The sequence below is a fragment of the Microplitis demolitor genome, chromosome 6 (genome assembly GCF_026212275.2).
Source record: "Microplitis demolitor isolate Queensland-Clemson2020A chromosome 6, iyMicDemo2.1a, whole genome shotgun sequence".
In the NCBI taxonomy this organism is placed as follows: domain Eukaryota; kingdom Metazoa; phylum Arthropoda; class Insecta; order Hymenoptera; family Braconidae; genus Microplitis; species Microplitis demolitor.
In genome coordinates this window covers 15,373,075-15,381,547 of record NC_068550.1, presented here as the reverse complement: position 1 = coordinate 15,381,547, position 8,473 = coordinate 15,373,075, and positions in this window count along the sequence as shown.

The following is an 8,473-nucleotide window of genomic DNA, read 5'->3' as shown; positions in this document are numbered from 1 at the left end:
AATTAATTATAAGTAAGTTAAATAATAAAGCAATTTAAATAATTATAAATAAAATTAACAGTAAATTGTCTCGCTAAAAGTTACAAAGAAAATTAATAATAGTTATTGTGATAATAAAAGTACTTGAAAAGAGCACGTGGAAAATGTATAAATTGAATCGGGTGAACTTTGAGTTTGAATATTTTGGTAACGTATTAATGAAATTACTGAGTAAAAAGTCTTGGTTATTGAGTTAAATTATTAAGTAATAAAAGTGATGAAAGGAATAATAAGAATTAAGGAAAATTAAGGTTAAATGATCAATTAATTAATAATTATTTTATTTCTCACGTTAAGTAATTTATTTAAATTTGCGGGAAAATTATTTTAACTAAGTGTGTGTGAAAAATAATTCCAGGGGACTGATTGAGTGTGTGAGTAAAATAATCAGGATTTGAATGATAAAATTTACTGCAGTATTAATTAAATATCGCGAAGGTTAAGAGATTTTTAAAAGAATTGTGTGTGTGAGTGTATGGAAAATGCCAAAGGTAGTTGGCCAATTTTAATAAGGAAAATATTGTGGATAATAATTAAATTAGGTTTAAGTGTAATATTGCGGATCAATAAATAAGGTTTAGAAAAAGTTCTAAGGTTTATAACGATTATAAGGTATCTAAGGTTCATAAAAGGTTTCTAAAGTTTATATAAGTTACAAGGTTAATAAATTATAAGGTTTAATAAATATAAGGTTTATAAGTGATAAAGGTTTATAAAAGGTTATAAGGTTTAATGAAGTTATAAGGTTTATAAAAGGTTATAAGGTTTATAAAATAAAAGGTCATAAGGTTAAAGGGTTATAAAATGAAAAGATTAAAATTGTCAATTTAATATTATAATTATGTATAAATTATCCTTCCTCATCCTTCTTCCTCGCCCTTCGATAAAAGGACGAACAAAGCGCGAAAACAACGGGAAGTTTTGGGGCTGGCCCACAGGGTCAACTGACAGACTAATTTTTTTTTTATTTTTAAAGCTTAGCAGCATTTTATGGTATAATCTTGTTAAAAAACGGGATTTTCTCAGATTTAAATGCTCTACCAAAGTGCCTAATGTCGCGAAGTCCTAACTAATACTGGTGTGGTAGTAGGGACCGCAAAACCGAATGTTTTCTTGGATTTTTGTTTTTCTCTTATTATTTCATAAACAACAAACCTACAAAAAAACGTAAATGATAATTTCATAGGAAATTTAGTTTTCTACATGAAAGGTCCTTAGCACCGAATCACTAAGATTTATATTTTCTGAGATATTAGTTATTGTAGTTTACGTAGCATTGAATTTCCATAAAATGTCAAATTAAATCGTAGAAAATATTGACATTTTTATTTTTATCATAATTTTAATTAGAAATTTCTTATTGATCAAGTTGCAAATTTAGAGAAAAAAATTATTTAAATAAGTTTTTTCGAAGTTATTTTATTTTTAAATAAATATCTCATATAATTCACACCTCACTATTTGAATTTATCATTTAATAATTCAATACCAATGCAATTCTAGCTAAGCATATATTGTGTATTATCATAACGGAGAATATGAGATGCCTCTTTGTTACTTTGTAATATAATACTGATTAATTGCTGTTTACTTTTACTACTCTAGTAATACCACTGATCTTTTAATACTTCAATGACTACTATCTCAGAAAATATCAATCCTAGTGATTCGGTGCTAAATACATTTTTTTGTACAAAATTGAATTTCCAAGCAAATCATCATCTACATTCCTTTTGTAGGTCTTGCTGTTTATGAAATAATGAGAGAAAAAACAAAAATCCTATAAAAAAAATTCGGTTAAGCGGTCCGTACACTGAGAAAAAAAAACTTTTTTCAAGTATATAAATGTTTGTACACTACCGAGTGAATATTTGTTTAATCTTAGTAAAAATGTGCTCCAATCAAGTATATTTTCTTAAAATAAGTATCGAAATTCTTAAATGAAGAAAATATTACTCGGTTGAAATACATATTTATCATTATTAAGAATATTATTTGGTTGTATAGTACCGAGTAAATATTTTTTTAAATTAAGTATTTATACTTGGGAAAAGTCTTATGTTCTCAATGTACTACCCCACGAGTATGAGTTACGACTTCGCGACGATGATCACTGTTGTAGAGCATTTAATTCTGAGAAAATCCCGTTTTCGGACAAATTTATACTATAAAACGCCGGTGACCTATAAAAATTTGTAAAAAATCGGTCTATCAGTTGACCCTGCAGGCCAGCCTCAAAACTTTCCGCTGTTTTCAAGCTCGCTGAGCTCGCAAATACTTTTTTATGCCGTTGTTTTCGAAAAAAAAAAAAAAAAACGTTTTTTACCATTTTTTCTCCAACGATATCTCTCAAACGAATTGACCGATTGAGGTGGCAATCGACGGGTTTTATTGAGTTTTGGAGCAGATTAGATTTTGAAACCAGAATTTATCCAGTCGTTTTTGAGAAATTTCAAAAAATCAAAAAACAATTTTTTCTTAATGCTTTTGCTTACAGTTTCTTTTGAACAAATAAACTGATTTTGATAGTCAAGATGGCATTCGACGCAGCTTATAAAGTTTCAGAGCTGAGTAGATTAGGGAATTGATCCATCCAGCCCATTAAAAGTTATCTAAAGAACACCTTTTTAAAAAAATTTTATTTTTGGAATGTTTTTGACCATCAAAAGTTACAGATATTTACATACGTACGTATGTACGTACATACACTCGGACATCATCGTGAAATTAGTCAGAATAGCTATCTAGAACCGCAAAACGTCAAGATCCGATAGAAATTCGGTATTCGAAAATCGGACCAAAACCAATAACTTTCTGAATTTTTTTAAAATTTTCAATTTTCTTAGTGGGAAGTTCAAAAATCTGGGCGTCGATTGGCTCTGCAGGCCAGCCCCCAAAATTTCCCGCTGTTTTCGAGCTCAAGGAGCTTGAAAACACTAGTGTGAGTATATTTTCAAGCTCTTCGAGCTTTAAAATGCTATTCCATGCAATTTTTTTTTTTATGATCTTTTTAAGCTCTAACAAGTTACGTTTCATGCTAAAGTTTAAAAATTTAAGAATCAAAAATCATTTATGAAGAAGCAGTTTTTAAATTTTGATTCCCGATTATGATCAATAAAATAAATGTATTGAGGCAGAAGTCAATGTCAGTGATCAAAATCAACATTTAAATGAGTTTTGACTCAAGTCAGAGCTATAATATGTGTAATATTCAAGAAAAATATTAAAAACTTTGTTTTTGCCATTTTTTTTTTTTTTGATCCTATGATTTAAGCTAAAGAACAATTCAGATGACATTATATGATGATCGAGAGAAACCATAAAGAGAACGAGTTGGTATAATTTCGGACACATTTTTGGACATTGTATTATGATTCATCCGGAAAAAATAACATAAAATGTGATTTTGCACGACTCATAATGCAAAGCATTAGAGAGTGCTTTACGATCGAAAATTTTTTTAACTTTTCAACGTCGATTGAATTTGAACTAATCAACCGATTTTGACATTTGAGGTGGCAATCCGTGCGTTTCATTTAATTTTAGAGCTGATTAAAATTTGAATTCGATCGGTTCAGCCTTTTTGATGATAATTGGAAAAACCCGTTTTTCACCATTTCTTCCTTCAAAGATATATCTCGAACGCATTAACCCATTGAGATGGTTGAAGCGGCAGTCGATGCGATTTTCCAAGTTCTAGAGCTGATTAGATTTTGAAGTCAATCGTTCAAGTCGTTTTTGAAACATTGGAAAATAGCTAAAAAAAAAAAATATTTTTTTCTTTTATAATTCGCAAATACTTTCAAGTCTACTTGATCAAATGATCTGAAATTTTCTGGAAACTTGATAGCCACCAAGCTCTTTCGAGTGCCGCCTTAACCATGCAAATTAGTTCATTACTCAAAAAATTACAAAGAGTTAACATACATACACACACATACACACATTAGGGTGTTTTTTTTTATTTTGGGTGCTTCAATTTCCAGCAAATTTTAGATCATTCAGTCAAATAGTCTCTGAGATATTTAAGAAATACAAAAGGAGAAATTTTTTTTTTTTTTTTTTTTATATTATGAAAACGCCGGATCCCTCAATTCCGAAATCTATTCAGCTCTAGGACTTGATAAAAACTTTCGATTGCCGCCAAGAACGTCTCAATCGAATAATCCGTTCGAAAGATATCGCCGACGAAACAAATAGTATAAAAACGTTTTTTTGCAAATATCGTCGAAACGACTGAACCAATCATTCACAAAATACAATCAGTTCTAAAGTTCGATACAACACGTTAATTGCTACTTTAACCGTCTCAATCGGATAATCCGTTTGAGAGATATCATAGACGAAAGAATGAAAAAAAATCATTATTTTTTGGTTTTTCGTGAATATTTCGGAAACTATCGAATCGATCAATTCCAAAATCTAATCAGCTCTAAAACTCGATAGAAACATTTGATTACTGACAAGAACGTCCCAATAAGATAATTCGTTCGAGAGATTTCGTTGACGGAATAATAAATGTAAAATCTGTATCTGTTTTTTTCATTAAATAGCATCGGAATTACTGAACAACATAACTCCAAATTAATGTGATCTTCTTTATGTAAGTCATTGGAAGTGACTGCTTAAAAATCATTATATTCGCTCGTACCACGATATACTTACACGATAAAAATACAGTTTATCACGTCAACTTATTTTTGAGTTAACTATTGAACATGGTTGTGAATAAATGTGTAAAAAACGCTTATGTATTAATCATTTTAGATTCTATATTTTTCAATTTTAATGTAATATACGTAACCCTTTTGAGATTGTAAAGCTCATAAAAAAAGGGAAACAAAGGTATTTTCGGGCTCGAAGAGCTCGAAAATGTATTTATACTAATGTTTTCGAGCTATTAGAGCTCGAAAACAGCGGGAAGTTCCGGGGCTAGCCCGCAGGGCTAACCGATGCCCAGATTTTTTTTTTTAACCACGTAGGACGATCTGTCGCATATATATCAGTCTTCAAACAGAAAATGATCTTTTTGGCTCTGATCATCAATATTTCAGGTACCAATTATCGCACAGTAAATTGAAGGGCGGCGTTCAAAACTCGAATAAATTACCTACAAAACCCTCTCACCATTTTTTGAAAAAAAAAAAATTTTTTCTTATTTTCAAAATCCATTAGACGTAAGTACAAATAAATGACTCTTTTTGGTTTTTAGAAAATTAACCGTTACTCTGTAAATATCGATGAAAAAAATCATGTGACCAGGAACTTTTGTAGCTTAGTGTACCCCTCATAACCCTGTAAATTTTCAAATTGGTTTATAAAACTGATTTTTAGGGGTGATCGATGAAAGTTTTGCTAAGTAATTAAAGGAACAAGTTCTGTTCCTTTAATTGTATAATGATCATTGAAATGATACAATTTTTTTTTTTACTTTTCTTTCATTTTTGCGTTGGTTACTCAGTAAATGTGAGGGAAAAGAGAAAAAAAATAAAAAATTCCCAAAAGATGTCAAAAAAAAAAAAAAAAAAAAAATTCGACTACAAAAAACAAGTTTCAAATGTTTTGTTTCCGGTAAATTTTTTTGAAATTTTTTTGCAGCCTGTAGACTCTTGAAGAAAAGAAAACATTTAGAAAATTTTTGTCTCACGGTATTTCTCGTGTTTGTGGAATAGCTGAACTTAAAAAAAAAATTTGATGAAAATGCACCGAAACTAAAGATTTCAAGCTATAAAACGCTTGTTTCAAAATCCCGATACAATTATTTTTCACGAAGTTACAGTCTTGCAAAAATTACTATAAAATTTCTAAAATTTTTCTGTTCCTTTAATTTATGGTATGAGTGTATATAAAAACGCTCATTCATAAATTATTTTGGATTCTGAATTTTCAAACTTTAACATAAAACGTAACCCTTTTCGGCTTGAAAATTTCATGAGAAAGAAGACACATAAGAAACAAAGGCTCGAAGAGCCTGAAAATGTATTTATACTAATGTTTTAAAGCTCTAAGAGCTCGAATTTAATATAGTGGAAACCTAAAACATGCAAACCTTGTCAATAAGACAATTTATAGATAAATTGACAAAAACATAGATAGCCCAAACTGGGAATCGAACCCAGATCATGTCGGTATCGCGCCTAGTGCTCTACCAGTTGAGCTATCCGGTACTATACTATATTCCGTTCAATTTGATCTATAACTTATTGAGCCACACCGTCCATCGTACGGTATTACACCAATTTAATATAGTGGAAATCTAAAACATGCAAATCTTCTCAATAAGACAATTTACAGATAAATTGAGAAAAATATAGATAGCCCGAACTAGGAATCGAACCCAGACTTTTCTCCTTTATTTTCATTAATAGTTAAAAAAATGGATCATCTGACGAATAATATGCAAAGCACCAATCTTATAGCAATGATTTTTTCTTTTTGTTTTAGAGTACTTATCAATTTTTTCGAAGGTAAATGTAAAGGATATAGTGCAAAATTATGTAATTAAAATTTTTTCCTTGATTTAAGGTCGATATATTACCTTTCAAAATGTTTCTAAATTCTGATTGTTCCACCAAAGAAAAAGGAACAGAACTACCAAAAAATAACGATGCAACGTTATTTTCATATCGACTTTGAGCATTTTTGGTAGTTGTATTTTAAGATGCGGTTAATTCAGTATTGTTTCTGGTTTTTTTTTACTTTTACAATCAATATATTTGTTGTAATCATTTGGATGACACCTCTAGTGAATTTTAAATTAAAAATTTTGAATTATGAAGCAAAAATAATCATGCATGGCCATATATGTTTTGGTGATACGACCGTTGATCCGAAGACAATTGATCCGTCGACAATTGATCTTAACGACAATTGATCCCAAAGACAATTCATCTGTGGAAAATTGATCCCAGCGACAATTCATCCGTAGAAATTAATTCTAGCGACAATTCACTCGAGCGATAATTTATCCGAAAAAATTTTATTTGTATTATTAAATGAAAATTATCAAAATTACACGTACACAAAATTGATGAAAAAAGGGTGTAATTTTTCACGATTATTTGTGTGTGAATATATATTTAAAGTTACACGCACACTAAATTAGTAAAAAAAAGGCGTAATTTTTCATATTTATTTGTGTGTGAGTATATATTTAAAGTTACACGCACACATAATTAGTGATGAGGAAATAAATATATCTATATATCTCTATATATATATATATATATATATATATATATATATATATATATATATATATATATATATATATATATATATATATATATATATATATATATATATATGATAAAAAAAAATTATTAAATGAAGTACGAAATATCGCATGGATCAATTATTGGCGAATGAATTATCGCTCGGACTAATTGTCGCTAGGATTAATTGTCGCGGATCAATTGTCGTAGATCAATTGTCCTCAGATCAACGGTCAGGTAATCTATGTTTCATTTTCACGGATAAATATATGGTTGAAATTATTTTCAATATAGTTTAACAGATTTACATTTTAAGAAATGTATATCATATACGGAAAAATCAATATAATAATGTCAACTCTCTGGGATAGTGCTGAGTTCTTTCCGTAAAAGAAAAATTTCAGACAGTAGAGTGTGCTATCTAGACTATATCCACTAATGTCCGGAAAAAAAATGTTTTTCTTTGATTTTTCCTCGAAAAACTAAAAAAAAAATTTTTACATGTATTTTCAATGGGAAAATGAACTTGTAAACCACTAGTTCCATTTTCGAGATATCGAGCTCATTATTTAGGAGGATTTTTTTTAGGTCCCAAAGAAACTTTTGAGACTATGAGACCTAAAAAAAAAATAACTTTTTTTTTTGAAACACCTTAATAGTCATACGTTTCTATGTATGTCCATATATGCCCATATATGGACTGTAAACGGCTATATATGACCATATATGTCTAATAAATTACGGACATGCATGGTCATGCATTGTCATACATAGCCTTTTATGGCCATATATGCCCATACATGACTATGTGTGACCATGCATGCTCATACATGGACCATATATGGCCATATATGTTTAATTAATCATGGGCATACATGGGCATATATAGTCATACCCAACCTTGTATGGCCATACATGGCCTTGTACGATTCATATATGGCCATGCATGACTATATAAAAAAGTTTGCATGTCCATGTATGGCCATATACGGAAGTGCATGGCCATGTATGTTTAATTAATCAAGGGCATACATAGTTATACACAACTATGTATAACTATTAGACTGGGCCAAAAAAATCGCCTATTCTTTTTTTCTTTCGATACTGTGAAAATATTATTTCTGATCACCAAAAAAAATTATTGTGCAAGTTTGAGCCCTTAATATTGATATTAAGAGGTGTATCGTTACGACTAATCGTTTTTTGACAGATACTTTATG